Source organism: Pan troglodytes, chromosome 4 (assembly GCF_028858775.2).
Source record: "Pan troglodytes isolate AG18354 chromosome 4, NHGRI_mPanTro3-v2.0_pri, whole genome shotgun sequence".
NCBI classification, from domain to species: domain Eukaryota; kingdom Metazoa; phylum Chordata; class Mammalia; order Primates; family Hominidae; genus Pan; species Pan troglodytes.
In genome coordinates this window covers 119,682,619-119,701,114 of record NC_072402.2, presented here as the reverse complement: position 1 = coordinate 119,701,114, position 18,496 = coordinate 119,682,619, and positions in this window count along the sequence as shown.

Genomic DNA, 18,496 nt, shown 5'->3' with positions numbered 1-18,496 from the left:
TCTGCCTCCTTTTCACATCCCATGTAATACTTACACCTGGATGCTGAGAGTCTCTTCTCTTCCCCAGCCAAAAGGCCAAAAATCAAAGAACACGGATAAAGGCTACAGAAAGTATTACACACACACACACACACATGCACATGTGGCAAGAAAATAAAAAGGCCACTGGTCAAAGCAGAATTCAGAAGTCCTAGAATACACATGGAAATGTTAATCTTCTTGCTTGGACAAACTGTATAAATAGAGTGCAGGACCAGATAAAAGAAGGAATTCAGAATACCGTGAGGCAAGGGCAAATGTGCTAGAGGAACTAGGAGACTTTGCGAAAGCTTCAGTGATATGGTTTGGCTCTGTGTCCCCACCCAAATCTCATCTTGTAACTCCCATAATTCCCATGTGTTGTGGGAGGGACACAGTGGAAGATGTTTGAATCATGGGGGTGGGTCTTTCCCATGCTGTTCTCATGACAGTGAATGGGTCTCATGAGAGCTGATGGTTTTAAAAACGGGAGTTTCTTTGCACAAGCTCTCTCTCTTTGCCTGTTGCCATCCATGTAAGACATAACTTGATCCTCCTTGCCTTCTGCCATGATTCTGAGGCCTCCCTTATGTGGAACTATAAGTCCATTAAACCTCTGTTTCTTCCCAGTCTCAGGTATGTCTTTATCAGCAGCATGAAAACGGACTAATACATTCAGCAAACTGTTTCTTGATTCCATTTACCATATTTTTCACTCTCAAACATCTGATCACTATCAGCCATCCTACTTTCTTTTCCTTTCTAGCATTTTATTATGAAAAAATTTTCAAACATACTGAAAAGTTGAGAGTAAATACATGTAACCCACCACCTGGATTCTATCATTAACATTGTACTATATTTGCTTTATAACATTGTCTATCTCTCTATCTATCTATCATCTATCTATTTATCTGTCCACCATTAATCCATCTTACTTTAGGTACGTTTTAAAGTAAATTTCAGATGTCCGTAAACTTCCCCTTTAATACCTCAGAATGAATGTCATTAACCAAACTTTAATATTATTGTAATATTATTACAATAATAGTAATTCTCTCTGATACATGTAATTATTTGTATATTTTAAAATTATTATATTAAAACATAATTATTGTACATAATAATTGTGTAATTATAGAATATATACGTGCAATATGTTATTCTCTCTGAAATACATATTTCTGAATACATACATATCCATGTGATTACTTGCATGCCTACTTTACCACTGGACTATGATCCCCTTGAGGGCACGTGCAATGATCTACATATATCTGCATTCCCAATGGCTAGCCTAGGACAATTTAGCAGGTGATAAATAAATGCTAGAATGAATGAAGTTACCTTCTCACAGTAGCACTAATCTAGTCAGTTTAGGTAATAGGATCATTCCTACTGGATCATTCAGATCCAAAATTAGGTTACTTACACAAGTCAGGCAGGGAACAATGACAGGATGTCAGGACACAGACTGAGTTTATAGCCAATGCAAGCTTTTTTCTGAAATGCTTTTCTTACATTTAACTATATCCTAAAAAAGTGAGAAAATCAAAATTTAGTACATGACAAAGGGCATAATACTTAATTGCTTTCTTCGCTAGGGCACGCCTATTACTATAATCACGTTTATTCTCTATCATGGTTAACTAAAGCCTAATATTTTTATTATTAGTTGAGTATGCCAAGAATAATCACAGTTATAGTCTCTTAATACAGAATTACTTTCAGAGTATGTTGTACCTTTGAGCTTAGTTAAATAAAACTCTATTGTACATAGCAGAAAGATATCACCAAGGAGTGAAATGTCACATCAAATCTAACTGGACACAACTCAAGTTGGCTTTTAGGCATCCATGTTGATTTTCCATGGTTGCCTATCATATAAGTTTTACTGATATTATCATGTTAATAAGAAAATTAGGACTGTATAATATACCATTCTTCCAACAATGTAATGAGATAATTTATACCCCCTGCTAAGAGAATCAGTCTGCATACTTAGTGAACAGATGCAAGGAAGAGAAATGTGTGATAAGCTCTGGTGGGATGACACCATCCATGATATTAAACAAGAAGCATGTGTCGTAAATGTGAACCTTATATAATAGAATAACACCTTTTAAAACACAAATGTGATCATAAAACCATCTGCTTCATAATCGTCTTGCAAAGTACATCGGGTATTGCTATATTGGTTCTCTAAATTGTTCCTAGATGAATTTTAAAAACATAAAATCAATACAGATAGTCTATGGGCTGAAAGACTAAATGTCCAGATGGCCTCTTTTAGTACCTTTGCTAATTTCATCATTGTATTTCTTAATTAAGCCCTGTGAGTAAGCATGTAACTGTTAGCATTAAAAACACATATTGATTAAATGAGTGTTTGAAGGACTCAGGTAAGTGGTGGTCTTAAATTTAATTTTGTAAGTTGAATATAATTTTATTTCTAGTTAATCACTCCTTTACATTAAATTTAAAGAAAATACAACATCCCTGGAGTCCTTATTTCAATCATTATATCATATGATATTTTGTTTGAAAAAACTGGAAAAATTAAATTGGCAAATTAATGAACACTAGTCAGTGGATTCTAAATTAAAACATATTAAGAAAGGCACACAAAAACTTAGTCTATACTCAGAAGACATTGTTAATTTTTACTATCACAGACATCAGATAACTTATTATATTTTTAATAAGACTAATATTTGAGTTGGAAATTATTTTCTGATCCGGCACAATTTTTGTCTAAAGTGAGGAAAAGTTCATCTTTGGACTAGTTGGAGAAAACCTACAAAGAATTTATGCATAATAGAATATTATTTTAATTATTATGTGGACTACGTTTTTCGCAATAACCCTTCTCCTGTGAGAGTTTGAACTGTTTTCTTAGTTGGGATTTACGTTTGCATGTATGTCTTCTCTCTTGCTGGCCTTGTTATAGAAATAATCCTTTCACTTTTGCTCTACTGGAGAGCGAGGAAATGCTTCCATTGGAATGTTTTAACAACACTTAAAATCAACCTTCAAAAATATTTATTGGGTTACTGAAAATATGAGCAGAGGGCCACTACTCTAGTAGGTGTGTAATACTCTAGTATTCTAATAATTTTTACAGAAATTTTGTGAAATATATTAAAATGTAAAATGTTTTTACCTTTTATTTCAGCAGTTTTATTCCTAAAACTATAGGTAAACTTCGCAAATGTACATAGACATATATATAGTCATATATGTTCCAAGTTATTTATTGTACTCTAATCTTGTTTGCAAATTGTGAAAAATTGAAAATAAAATAATTATTGCACCATAAAAAAAGTTGAAAAAATGTCCCATTTATGCTTATCTTTTTGTTGAAAAGAACCTGAAACTATCAAACAGTTATAAATGCCTAAAAACAAACAAAACAAGGAAAAACAAACACAGAAAATCTCAAAACACTGTTAACAATGGGTCTGTATGCTTTCAAAAATTTGATTTTTTTTATTTTTGGCTTGCTTACGTATTTTACAACCAACACTCGTAAATTGACAAATAATAAAATGAATCCTTTCAGTGGTTGCATGGATACTTGAAGTGATTTTAATTTCTTCATCTCCCTTACTCCTGCATGCAACAATTGTTAACTTTTGAATATCCTACTACTTTTGAAATCTTCCCTACATTTCACTCTTTGCAAATCCAATCCTTCTCATAATATAGCTGTTGCTTAATCTTTCAGTGCCAAAACAACATTTTACATAATTGCATTATGATTTTTCTGTTATTTATTATTACCCTGATATTCATTGTACATATTTCTGAAAATTTATTTTTGTTTCAGAATAATTTATTTCCTGTATAGAATCAATGTTCATAGTTTTGGTGGTCTCATTTTTAGTTATTTCTGCAATGTAGTTATTTCAGTCAAATCCCTAGGTATTTTCCCCCCTTATCTTAGAAGCCCCTGCTAAGAAAACTGTAGGATTTATTTGTCATGCAAACTGGAATGTATGAGTACTATAATTATGTGAATATAGAACTACAAATGCTAGCAGGCCATTCTAGCAGGAGTTCAGTAAGTAGAAATAATATTATTTACATAAAGTCTAAATAAGTACCTTCTAGCTGCAGAGCAATAGAAAGATTTAGTAGAAAGAGCAGAGTCATAGTATATGAACCATGTGCTATTCAAGTTTAAGAAAATTTCCCTGCACTGGTTTTGCTCTCTAAGGCTAAAGGTCCATGTTGAGACTCCCAGTTAATAGTTAAAAGTTTGTGCTTTTATTATGTGCTTGCCCCCTGATATTAGAACCTTGGTTTACTTAAAAAAAACCCAAATCCCCATCAATGATAGACTGGATGAAGAAAATGTGGAACATATACACTATAGAATACTACGCAGCCATAAAAAGGAGTGAGAACATATTTTTGCCAGGATATGGATGAAGCTGGAAGCCATCATCCTCAGCAAACTAACACAGGAACAGAAAAGCAAACACCGCATGTTTGCTTAAGTGGAAGTCGAACAATGAGAACACATGGACACAGGTAGGAGAACAACACACACCAGGGCCTGTTGCGGTGTGGGGGACGAGGGGAAGGAACTTAAAGTACAGATCAATAGGTGCAGCAAACCACCATGGCACACATATACCTATGTAACAAACCTGCACATTCTACACATGTGTTCCAGAACTTAAAATAAAATAAAATAAATTTCAACTTTTATTTTAGATTAAGGGTATATGTGTGGGTTTGTCACATGGGAATATTTTGTGACGCTGAAGTTTGGAATACAGATGATCCCAGTACCCCAGTAGTGAGCATAGTACTCAATTAGCTAATAAGTAGTTTTCTAGCCCCTTTCCCCTTTTTATCTCTCCCTTGTAGTCCCAGTTTCTATCATCCTCATCTGTATGTCCATGTGTACTCAATGCTTAGCTCCCACTTATCAGTGAGAGCATGTGGTATTTGGTTTTCTATTTCTGCGTTAATTTGCTTAGGGTAATGGCTTCCAGCTGCATCTTGGTTTACTTTTGATACAGCCTATTTGATTTATACGCAGCACAAGTTGGATCCTTATGCATGCCAGTATTCTTGACCTCACACCCAAACTCACATTCCAGTTTCAAATAGTTCATTCAAAGGAATTTACTTTTTCATTGTGTTCAAGCCACTTACTCTTTTAGAAATTCTGACAGGAGATATTGTTACTACTCTCAAAGAACTAAAAAATTAAAATTCTTTAATAGTGATATTAGGAGGCTTAGTTAAGAAGGGGAAAGGTGAGTTGGGTAAGAAGGATAGATAAGACTTTTGACAGTTGGAGGACATCTAAAATACAGAGCATAATTAAGGGCAAAAAAGTGAGACTTCGAAAGAAAAGAAGCAGAAAAAGAAATTAAGGTTAATTGAGTAATTTTTTTAAACTGAACATTATACTAGGAACTATTCAAATATGTTTTATTTACCCACCACAGCATTAAGTTAGCTCAGCCTGTATGGTTCCCAAGTGCATACTCTTTTCTCATATTTCTGAATTCAAGTTTCTGGGTGGGACTTGGAGATGGTAGAGTAAGCCTTTGCAAAGGTCCTTAGAACAAAGAAGTGGGAGAAAAAATGAACATCTTTATTACAATGAATTTCTGACAATTTTATCATCAGCTAAAGAACTTAAATTTTAGTCTAGAGACTCTGTAGTCGTATCAGTAACATCATCTATTGTTGCCAAAGTAATAAGCAACTGGAGTCTATAAGGAAAGGTAATAGAGCAGAGGAAGGGAGAATAAAAGGATCTCATTAAGGTATTAAAATGCCTAGTGGTAATATTTCCTTGACATTTCATATGTATCCTTAGGAACTAATCAAATATGTCCTGTGAAGCTGTCTGGATCAAGGACATCGCTCCATTTTTTCAGAACATAAAGGACAGTGATGAATTACATGGAAGATAATTTGACAATCTTTTTCTGCTAAAGGTTAGTTGTGAAATATTAACTATATGCTTTATTTATTCATTATGTATATCTTTTTTTTTTTACTTTCAAAAACAAGAGACTTTAACTTGTTATAGGCTCCAGGGGTAGAAAGTGAGAAAGAATACATTATTTCAGAATCAGCAAGTTGTGTAGTTATGCCACAGTTATAACAACCTCAAATTGTTAATATTTCTATCTCCCAGGAAGGACAAAAAGGGAGAAAAGTTAAGGATTAAGAACAATGTTAATAGTAATAAAAAATAATAATGAATTCTAGCATTCACAATAATAAAACAGCAAAATTTGTTTTCTACATGCCATATGTCTCTAAGCACTTGAGGTGCTTTATTTTACCCTCAAAATGACCCTTTAAGTGTGGTACCATTATTAAGAAAAAAAGTTTCCCAATTGTTTCAACAACTGAAGCACAGTGAGCAAATTAATTCATCAGAGCATGTCACACAGTGAGGAAATGTTGAAGCCACTATTTGAACAGGGATAATCTGGGTCAAGCCATACCCTTAACCACCAAATTCTATTATATCAAAATAATTCCAACACAAATACATATGGAATGTAAGAGATTGCTTAATTCTGGTTTTCTATGGTACCTAGAGAATAGAAGATGATGACAATGATGGGATATTCATTATACTATACTTAGAACAATCGACATCTGTAATACATTGGTATTACTTTGGATCCATGCTTCTACCTGTAATTTTTTAAAAATTTTAAAATTTACAAGTTAGTTTATCAAAGGGTTGGTGCTTATATTGTGTGGTATGGTCAGTGACAATTTTCAGTGTCTCTTATTTAAGTGCTTGATGCTTCCTTGACTGGGACAAAAAGGAAGAATATGTATTTATATCCTCAAACAGAAGTTGGCTTTCAAAATCTGTTGTATTGAGAGAGATATCAAGCCAGATAAATAACGTCAAGATTCATCCACAGTTTTCCATTGTATAACATGATTAGTATTCAGGGTGAAGTATTTAGGCACGTAATTCTTCAGTTTTCTTCTTCTTTTCCCTCTCACTATTCAGCGCTCCTTTCTCATAAATTCCCTGACACTACTTTCTTCAAATGTTTTGATTTGTTTCCACCTGAATTGTTTCATTTTCCATGTATTGAATAAAAGTTATCTAGGAAAAGAAATCAGAGTTAAAGTTATTAGTTGGTTTCCAGAATTCTCTTGTAAGTGAGTATGAGTTTTCTATTTACTACTTCAGCAGCTATCTATTTGTTGTAGTTTTACTTTGCTTCTCATAAAATTAATCACACAATTTAATGGTCCATCTACCTGTTGTAGAACAATAAGAAAATATATTTTACTGGACGTGGTGGCTCACACCTGTAATCCCAGCACTTTGGGAAGTGGAGAGAGAGAATTGCTTGGGTCCAGGAAATTGAGACCAGCCTGGGCAATATAGTGAGACCCGGTCTCTACAAAAAATTTAAAAATTAGCTGGGCATGGTGGTGCACATTTGTAGTCCCAACTACTCAGTAGGCAGAGGCAGAAGAAGGCTTGAGAAGAAGGCTTGAGCCCAGGAATTTGAGGATGGAATAAGCTGTGATTCTGCCATTGCACTGCAGCCCTGGCATCAGAAACAAAACAAAGAAAGAAAGAAAATATTTTAAATCCACTTATTACACAGAGACCTTAAAACTAAACACCTACTGTATTCTCATTTGATTTTTTTTTTGATCATGGTGAAAGCATTTTTAATCACATTCATAATTTTGTACCTTTAGTTCTACTTATCACTGCTTATAGAATTGTTTCTATTAAGTCACATGCTTGTCAAACTAATCAATTGTGATCAATTAAGGCTAATTAGTGAGTCAATATATTATGTCATACTACAATTAGCTTTTTTTATTGTCAAGAAGAAAAACTGAGGTTAAGAAGACATTTTCGTGATTTGTGAGTGAAAGAGAGAGAGATTGAACAAGTACCAGTATGTCTGGAATAGTTAAATGATAGGAAATATACAATAGTTTCTTGACTGTTATTCTAAGGCTGGGGAAAAGGTGAGGGATGCTATCACAATAACAGTATATGAATGCGTAGTAACTTCCACGTGCCAGATACTGTGCCAACACAGGAAAAGAGAATACTGTGCTAAATCATGCCTTTGTGAATATCAGCTGGGAATTTAAAAACTCTTCTAAGAGCTAGTTTGATACTTTTTTTTAAGAAATGGAAAAGCTATACTCTGTAGTATCTCTTTTCCCAAATTTGTATTTCTATTTAGATGAATGTTTGACTACATTCATCTAAATATATAAATTTTATAATTTATGTTTATAAATACTAATAAATTATATTAATATTTAACATATTAAATATATAATTTTAACATATTAAATATATAAATTTATGTTTATATTTATATGAACATATAAATTTTGATAATCTTTCCTAGTTTATGAAAGAGTAAATGTTTCAGACAAGTGTGTGTCTCCTATTGAATATTTGATATTCCTGAAAAGTTGGTATATAGTAGAGTCGTATTTCATAATGAAGAACAGTAAATTGGGAATGTCAGTAAAATTTCTTTTTGCAAATATTGGCTCATTTTTTTGTCAAGCACTGTTTAAACTCCTAAACTCCCTCAAGTTTCTATCTATCTCTCACTTGGCTTCATATTTTAGGTTTGCATGTTTTCTCACAGTTCAATTAAATAATAGGCTCAGTGAAAGACAAGAAGAAAGTATTTTTTGAGGATAGTAGAATTTGGTAGCAAAACTGGATATGGTAGTAGCCAATTTCACTTAAGAACATAGATGCAATAGTCTTCAATAACATATTAGCTAATTGAATCAAATAGTGTATTTAAAAATTAGCATCTGGTTTTCAAGTAACACTTATCTGAATAATGTAAAAAAGTAAAGATTACAAATAATTTCGGATAAAACAAGAGTCTAATTACTCTGGGAGATCCGTTAATTAAAAAATGCTAGATTAAACATAAAAATAAGTTTTAAAAATACATCACTGGCCTGATACAAAAGAAAATAATCTAAAGATGCTAAAAATAGAGGAAAAAATGACAAGCAAAGATGTTGAAAAATATATAGGTACATCTAAATTAGCCATGACCTTATAAAATAATAAAATAATGTCTGACTTATGGGGTTTAAGTAAAAGATGAAGCTAAAATACTGGAAAAAATAACATAAATTGGCAAAGAATGAACAGAGTTAAATCATTAAAGATCTATCTGTTGCTTGAAGGAAAGGTAAAGATCATTAAATTTATGTATTAAGTGTGTCTGTTAAAACATCTAAGGCACACTCACAAAAAAATGTTTAGAGAATATATTTTATTAATTTGTAGGAGTGGAATAAAAGAAAGGATAGAACCTCTCAATCAATCTATAAATAGTCAGAAACAGAGAAAAATAAATTGAAATAGGAAGGCAAATAGTACAATATGAATGGCAGCACTACACTAAAATATGTTGTTAGTTGCAATAAATGTAAAAGGATGAAAGTAACATACAAGGTTTGTCAAGTAGGATTAAGAATACAATTTTTTTTCCTAAGAGACATCTAAATTTTTCTCTCTGTTTATACACACAGACAGACACAGATAATATATACATGTATATGTATATATGACAAAAATCATTAGAAAATAGTAAAAAGTTATATAGTCCAGGAAGATGCAACAGTCCTAACCTGGTGTACACTAAATAACTTAGTCTAATAATACATAAAGCCTATATTTGCAAACTCACAAGGACTATCTACCATCATATTATAATATTTTAAAGCACCTCAGTAACTACTCAACTAGGTGTGTAATAAAACCAATAAAACTACAGATAATTTGAACAGCATACTTACTAAACTTGTTCAGACTGACATGCATAATATTAAATTGAAGAATTAGAGAATGTACTAGTTTCAAGCCTATGCAGAAAATTTATTAAGATAGTTCATGTTTCACATAGGGTATAAAGCGAACCTCATTAAATTTCTGAGCATTAGTAGCCCCCAGTCTATAATCTAAAACAGTGTGTTGTTAGTAGTATTTATCATTAAAATTTTGTAGGTTGCTATTAATGTCATATTTAGAAGGGTGTCTATAGTCTTAAATACCTATATCGGAGTAAAAGATTTAACATTAATAAGCTAAGTATCTTAAAAAGTGAAAAAAGACTCAAGGAATAAAGCCAAAATAAGTAGAAGGAAGAAAATGATGAAGAGAAATGCAGAAACTAATGTAACAGGAAGCAAACACGAAATACAGATGATAAATACAGCCAAAAGTTAGGTCTTTGAACAACTGAAAATATAGACAGTACTGGTGAAGACACAAGTGAAAGATAACAGCTATTTAAAAAAGGGCCAAAACTCAGATTATGTGGAGCTAGAGGGAGAGAGCCAGGTTACTGAATATTAAACACAATTGGCAATGTATTAACTAGTTATTGTTGATATATGTTTTTTCTGAGACCACAAATATATTAATAGTTTTCAAAGTACTGCATCATTTAGGCTATTTAGCATTGAATTTCTTTTCTGCATTTATGAATATGTAATTCTGTTTTAAGCATTCTTTCAAAATGTAAAATAGTGTCATATTTATGGGTAGGATTTTGGTTAATAACTTCTTTATTGCTCTAACTCAAATTTGACAAGTATGATTACATAAGCACTCTTGTATTTGGCTGGAATCATTGTTAACTGCTATTATAAATATATAATATATATTATACACATATAACATTAAAAAATTTTTTGAGACACAGTCTCACTCTGTCGCTCAGGCTAGAGTGCAGTGGCATGATCATGGCTCACTGCAGCCTCGACCTCCCAGGCTCAGGTGAGCCTCTTGCCTTAGCCTCCTGAGTAGCTGGGACCACAGGTGCATGCCATCATGCCCAGCTAAATGCTGTATTTGCTATTATCTTTTTGAAAAGGAACTTGGTAGTATTTCTAAAGAAATTTTTGAAAACTCATATGACATGGTCTCAATAAATATGTTCCCTAGCCAGGGTTTTTGAACAACAGATTTGTTTAAATAAGCATTTATGTAAAGAGCATTAACTATCAGCATTGGAAGTAACCTAAATATTTAATATAAGCAATTGTTGAAATATCTTTGATACAGGCTACACAAGTATAATGCCAGTAATGATTCTGCAAAATTTTCACAATACAATGTTAAATGGACAAAGGAGTACAAGCTTCCCAGGCCACATGTATTTCAAATTTTATCTAAAAAATATGTATATGTGTGTAAATAAGAAAAAAAAAACTGGAAGGAAATATACAAATTTATTAAGACATTTTCTCTGAGTGTTGAGATTATTAGTGACTATTTTCTTTTTAAAAATTGGCTATATGTTATACATTTTCTACCATGAGCATTTGTGTTATCAGCAAAAATAATAAATATTTATATAAACTATCAATGCAATTAATCATAAAAGACTAAAAAACCTCTTTATAATCAAGTCCATAGATGAATAAAACCACAATAAAATAAAAAAATTATAGATGATAGAAAGCTCTTGGAAAGCTGGGATTAGAAAGGGAAATTCTTTTATTTTTTATTTTTTAACTTTTAAGTTCAGGGGTACACGTGTAGGTTTGTTACATAGGTAAACTTGTGTCACGGGGCTTTGTTGTATAGATTATTTCATCACTCAGGTATTAAGCCTAGTACCCATTAGTTATTTTTCCTGATCGTTCCACCCTCCACCCCCAAAAAGGCAGAAAGGGAAATTCTTTAAGAAAAGCTATAAACTAAAACCCTATAGCAAGCATAATAATAAATGGAGAGATTTTAGATGGGTCCTGCAAAACAACAGGAAGAAATTTTAAAAACCCACAATATTTGAGAGGAAGGGACAATTTATTTTCAAATTATATGTCATTTGATTACTTACACTGAAAAATCAAAATAATCCAAGTACTTCTTATGAAAAAAATAAGATTTTTTTTTTCTTTTTTTGAGAGGGAGTCTCACTCTGTCGCCCAGGCTGGAGTGCAGTGGCGCGATCTTGGCTCACTGCAAGCTCCGCCTCCCGGGTTCACGCCATTCTCCTGCCTCAGCCCCCTGTAGTAGCTGGGACTATAGGAGACCGCCACCAAGCCTGGCTAATTTTTTTTGTATTTTTAGTAGAGACGGGGTTTCACCGTGTTAGCCAGGATGGTCTCGATCTCCTGACCCGGTGATCCGCCCGCGTCGGCCTCCCAAAGTGCTGGGATTACAGGTGTGAGCCACCACGACCGGCCAAAACTAAGATTTTTTAAAAAAAATTTCCAGTTTTAAAAATACTATATGGAGAGCAGCAACATTCTTTATATCAACAAGAACCAATTAGAAAGTGCTACATAGAATAGAAAACAAGATTATATAGTATCCAGGAATTAATATAGCAAGAAACATAACTTTTATATAGGACGTTTATAAACTGATTAACTTTTATAAACTCTGCTAAAGGATATACAATTTCAATAAAAAGAGTATAGGATTACAAACTTGTGTGAAAGGATAAATTACTATAAAAGGGAAAAAGAGGGAATGTTGGCAAGCTATATGAAGAAAAATTGAGTTGGAGTTGGATCCCAACTTCAAACTGATACAAAAATAAATTTAAAATCAATTAAAGTTCTAAATGTAACTATGATGTTAATGAAAAAAATGTCAGGGAATATTTTGAGATTGGGAAATAATTTCTTAAATAAGACCTAAACCAATAATCAGAATTATTAACAGTATAAATATTTACAATGTAATTTAACATTTTGATCAATCAAAGCAAAGGTTAACAGGCTCACAAAGGTGATGGAAAAGTTGATGTTCAACAAATACAATATTTATTATGTACATAGAACTACTTCACATCAGTAAATGTCAGGAAAGTCAGTTCAAAACTGGGCAAAGAATATAAAGACACAATTTTTAGAAGGGAAAAATTAAATACTTAATGAGCATTTTAACATCAATGGTCATCAGAAAATGCTAATTAAAAAGCAGTAATATATCAGTACACATCTGTCTGTTCAGTAAAAATTAAAAATCAAGTAAAAATCAGGGACAGGTTAGGATGCAGGAAAAATAAGACTTCATGTGTAACTAGTAGGAGTTTAAATTTGTACAGTTATTTGTGAGAGTGAGAGTAATATTAAGTCAAAAAAATCAGTTGATATATGTGCATATTGCAAAGCATAGTCATTTTGCTATTGGATATCTACTCCTGGGACACATTCCTATGGTGTGCATGGAGGCTGATATGCAGATGTTTGTTGCTGCTAGGTGTATTGGATAAGCAAATGCGCCATCTGCATGCTTTGGGATACTATGTACAGGACAGAAGGAATAGACTTAGATTGTATAGCAACATGGATATCAAGAAACATAATGTGAATGGAAAGAGTACAAAAGAGAAAATTTGTTGAACACCATTGTTTTAAATTGCAAGTTATGGTCACATATAACGCTACTATATATCATAGATAAATCTATATGCAACTTGGAAGTTTAGTTGAAGGGAATAAATGAATGGTGCTGGAAATAATTGATACAGATATAACAGATACAGAAACTAAGGAGACTCATAAGGACCAGTGATTATCATGATAGTCATGAACACTATACTGTAAATAACTGAATATAGTCAGAACTAAACTGGAAAGAGAAAAGGGAGGAAAAGGCAGACTGAAAAAAACATGTGAGAAGGAGAAATAAATACTTACAAATACAAAATCAGAGTGGTGAGAGCACATGGACACATAGAGGGGAACAACAGACATCAGGGAAAATATTTAATGTGTACTAGGCTTATATCTGGGTGATGAAATAATCAGTACTACAAACTCCCATGACACAAGTTTACCTATGTAACAAATCTGCACATGTACCCCTGAACCAAAAAGCTAAAAAAAAAAAAAGAAAAAAATCAGTGTGGTAAGAATGAGTACTCAATGTAAATCCTTTCTAAATTTGGAGGCAGGCAGATTTTTGTTTTTTCTCTTTTTAGACAGGGTCTTACTCTGTCACCAAGGCTGGAGTGCAGTGCCATGATCATGGTTCTCTGTAGCCTCAACCTCCCCAGGCTCAGGTGATCCTCCCTCCTCATCCTCACAAGTAACTGGAACTTGGAACTACAGGTGTGTGCCACCGCCCCTGGCTAATTGTGTGTGTGTGTGTGTGTGTGTGTAGAGATGGGGTTTCGCCATGTTGCTCAGGCTGGTCTAGAATTCCTGAGCTCAAGCAATCCACCCGCCTTGGCCTCCCAAAGTGCTGGAATTACAGGTGTGAGCCACAAAACCCCCAACCGAGAGAGAATTTTTTTCTTAATTCCCGCACCCTAAACAAACACTTTCTCTTCCTCTGGGTAGATAGTGGAGAGGAAGGTCAGTCAACATGATGGATTTCTGATTATGATTATTATTTTGTGCAGATGCTGTGTACCTCTAACAATAATTCTTAGTGACTTTGCCAGTCCCTTTACTGTGTTGAAGCTGTATATATTTTAGTCTCACTGGACATATATTTGATTTCTTACAAGCTGCCTAGAGTGCTTCAGGCTCAGCTGTCTAATTTACCTCCGAGCTATTGTCTGTCATAATTTTTATGACAAAGCTTTGCATAGTATAATTTTATATCTTTGTGTTATTCCATGAAATAATTGTCAGTCAGCACTCATTATTACCAGGTGCTGGTTAATTCTGTAATTCTTTTATCAGTTTCACTACATAGGTCTTCCTGTGTTTTTCCCACTAAGCTTTGTTTATTGAGATATCATTTATATACAGTAAATTATACATTAAACTTTTAATTGCAGAATTATGTATCTGTTATTTGCTTCTGGATTGTGATACTACCGACCTTTGGTATTGAACCACTTGTGTTTAGAATACTCTAGTGTAATGTATTTTATATTTATATATTTTTTAACTTTTAGTTTCATGGTGTGCATGTGCAGGTTTGTTACATGGATAAATTGTGTGTTGCTGAGGTTTAGTGTTCAAATGATCCCGTCACTCAGGTAGTAAGCACGGTATCTCATAAGTAGTTTTTCAACCCCCACCTCTTTTGTTCCCTTCTCTAGCAGTCTCCAGTGTCTGTTTTTCACATCTTTATGTCCATGTGTCTCAATGTTTAGCTCCCATTTAAATGCGAGAACATGGTATATTTGGTTTCCTTTTCCTGCAATGTTTATGGTATTTGTGATTTGGCATTATTCCTGAAAATAATAGCTCAAAGCGAAGCCTATGTTCAAAATAAAAGAAATAACTCAACTTTCATTTAAACTTTTTTTTAAAGCCACAAATTCACACAATTTGAGGGAGCTAAGAATGGACAAAGCTCAAACCTTCACCTAATTGAACAGAAATTCTACTGTGTTCTCCTTCACATTCAAATAAATAAAACTTGCTTATTAGGCGTGCCGTTAGGAATAGAACTTACCATCAGTTTTGCTTGATTTTACATGATTCTTAATATTTCTGTCTCAAATAAATGTCTGGAGAGCCTTATAAGAAGTACTTACAAATTTTTTCAAGCCATTGTTATTTATCGTCCTTACAGGGTAAATCACAAATTTGAGTGAGAGAAAAATCTATAAATATTACACATTATTTAAAATGCAGCATATTTTACTTCTTGGCTAGGTTTGTAAAAGTTAATGTTTATAATGTCACATTTAATAAAACATTAGCTTTGAGAATGCCTGAAGATATTATTCATTAATATAGCAAGAAATTATTCCTGTATTTTCTACTTTAAGTACAAACTATGAATTAGTTATCATACCTTAGCTTGGCCTAATTTTGATGTTCTTTGGAGAATAGTCAAGTTTCAATTATATTACAATTATATCACTGTTTTTCAAACCTCCGTAATTCCTGTGGAATTTCATAAGTTTTGCCTCATTCATATATCACCCTTCCTATTATTTACTTAATATTACAGTTTTAATATATTATTAATATGTTCTGATATATGTTCAATAAACACACTACCACTAAAATTAAAAATGTTTTATCGGTGTACCAACTAAATTATATCAAGTACTCTGAATGTTGAGTGTTCCACATTTTGGGAATGACTGTATTATATTATACATTATTCTGTTATGAGGGCACAAGGTACTTAATATATCTACACCTCTGTGTATATTGCCATGAAAGACTACAGTCTTGGAACCTGGCAATTGTGGGATTTCTACAATCGGATAAAAGGATTGTGGGTTGGAATCTTAGTTTTCAATGTGTGGAAGTCTTAGACAAATATAGACAAGTCACTTAAATTTTTGTTTAAAAATGATGTTTTAGGTTAAAATATAAACTCAGATACTATGGTCTGAATAAATGGGAAATTATCCCACAAAATATATATTATTTCTATGGAAATTCTGAATAAAATATAGTCCACTAACAGTAGTGTCATATTTAGCTCTTTGTGGGCAGAAATAAGAATCAGAAAAAGGGAGACAAAGTTTCTCAAAATGGGAAGAATGGTGACCTTGGATATTAATAACTAAAGAAAAGGCCATCAAAGGGTTCTTACGAACACCAGATTTTCATGGCACTTGTTAATTTTCTACTTCTGTGGATGTGAAAGTGGTGGGTAAATGGGATACCATACAAACAACCAAGGTTATATTCTCCCCTAAGTTGTAAAAAAGTATCTAGATAAAATTTGAAGGTCCTGAGGAGGAAAACTGAAAATGCTTTTGACGTAAAGCCATCTTTAAAAAATCTGTAAGTTACACAATTCAGGGAAGCCCATGGGATGTGCTGTGTATGATTTAAGAGATTTCTAATATATTGAATATCATCAAGCTTAGAGAATACTGTGCGGAACTATGCAGGATTTGATTCCTGTTAACGTTTTTGTTGAGATTTGATTATATAGGTATAATATTCTTTTTTTCTTACTCTAAATTACATACCTATAATTTAGAAACTAATGTTTAGTGATTATTTTGCGCATCTGTTTAAATAAAACATTCTATTTTGGTAAAATAGACTGAGTTGAAGAGAAAAACTTGCTCTAGTTCTTGGTACACAATGTTATCAATCTGGCATTGCTAGTGGTAATGCTATGAAGAGTCAGCAGAATTCAAGATCAAGGTTTAACAGCAGATTTGCTCAATAAAGCAAGTGTCTTCTATTTGCATTTCAAGAATTTCATTTTTTCCTGTTTTTAGTTAAGACAAAATTAAAAAATTATGAACCACGTTGGTCATGAAAATGAGATTTTTGAATGGTGTGGTTTTGAATATTTCTTTACTCAAGCAGTGTAAGTTTGTGGCTAAGAATGCGGATTCAGGAATCAGACAGATCTGGGAAGCGTTCAGATTCTGCCAATAATTAGGTCAAAAAGTCATGTCAAAGTCTCAGTTCTCTTAATTATAAAATGAAAATAATAATAGCATCTATTTAATTTGGTCACTGTAAGCATTAAATGAGATGATTTCCATAAAGTTCTTGGCATAGTGATGGGAATATAGTAAGTAGTCCATAGATAGCAACTATTATTTTAAATAATAATATAGAAATAGTAAAAACAAAACATTATATAATTCAAGAATACATAAAATTTGTATATACATAACTGATGAGGGATTCCTGGTTATTATTATCATTACCATGTTGATAAAACTATGAACAATGGATTTCAAGCATCCACTCATTATGTTAACCAGCTCTCTTATTGGGAAGCCACAAAGATAGCTATCAGAACTGTGAATGCCAAATGGTGATGCTATAATTTCTGTAACTTATCAACATCCTTTGATAATTGCTTAGAAGATGTAAAATGAGCTTTTAATTTAAAAATTGATGCCATGACTTTCTTTAGGTACCAACTCCATGATATTTTGAGCTGCACTGGTCAATTAAATTCTGCTATAAAATGATGACTCACTGTTTGCTTACTAGTTCATTCTGACATTTTATTTTTGCATAATATGTACGATCAGATTTGCTGCCTTCATATCTCTCTTCAAACTTATAGTCACCCTGAGCTGTTCTAAATTTTAGAGAAAAAATATATTTAATTCCTAAATCTACTCATTCTTAGGGTAAATTTTAAGGGACAGGTATGGAGCAGTGAAAATAAATAACCACAAATATACACATATGCAAGATAGTATACAAGGCAAAGGAATAAATGGTAATTGAAAAATTATTTACATAGAATGCATTTTAGAGGTTTTCCAGATGGTAGCATCTATATTATTCAGCTGCTCCAGGAAAACTGTGGTGATTGGGAGAAATAAACTTTTTGGCTATGTATTTCCTCCCTTTTTTTCCCTGCTTATGCATTGTTTTTTGGAAACTTATAGTCTACCTTACTTTTAGAACATTGTTCATCATAATGTTAACTATTTTGATAAAGAAGAAAATCATTTAGATTCTTAAATTTTCAGCTCTTTTTTTCTTCCATTTATAACCATCGTCAAAAATAAAATTTTATCTTTTTGACACACTCTTAGTTTTCAGATATATATGTCTTTGATATATTGGAAACAGTGCA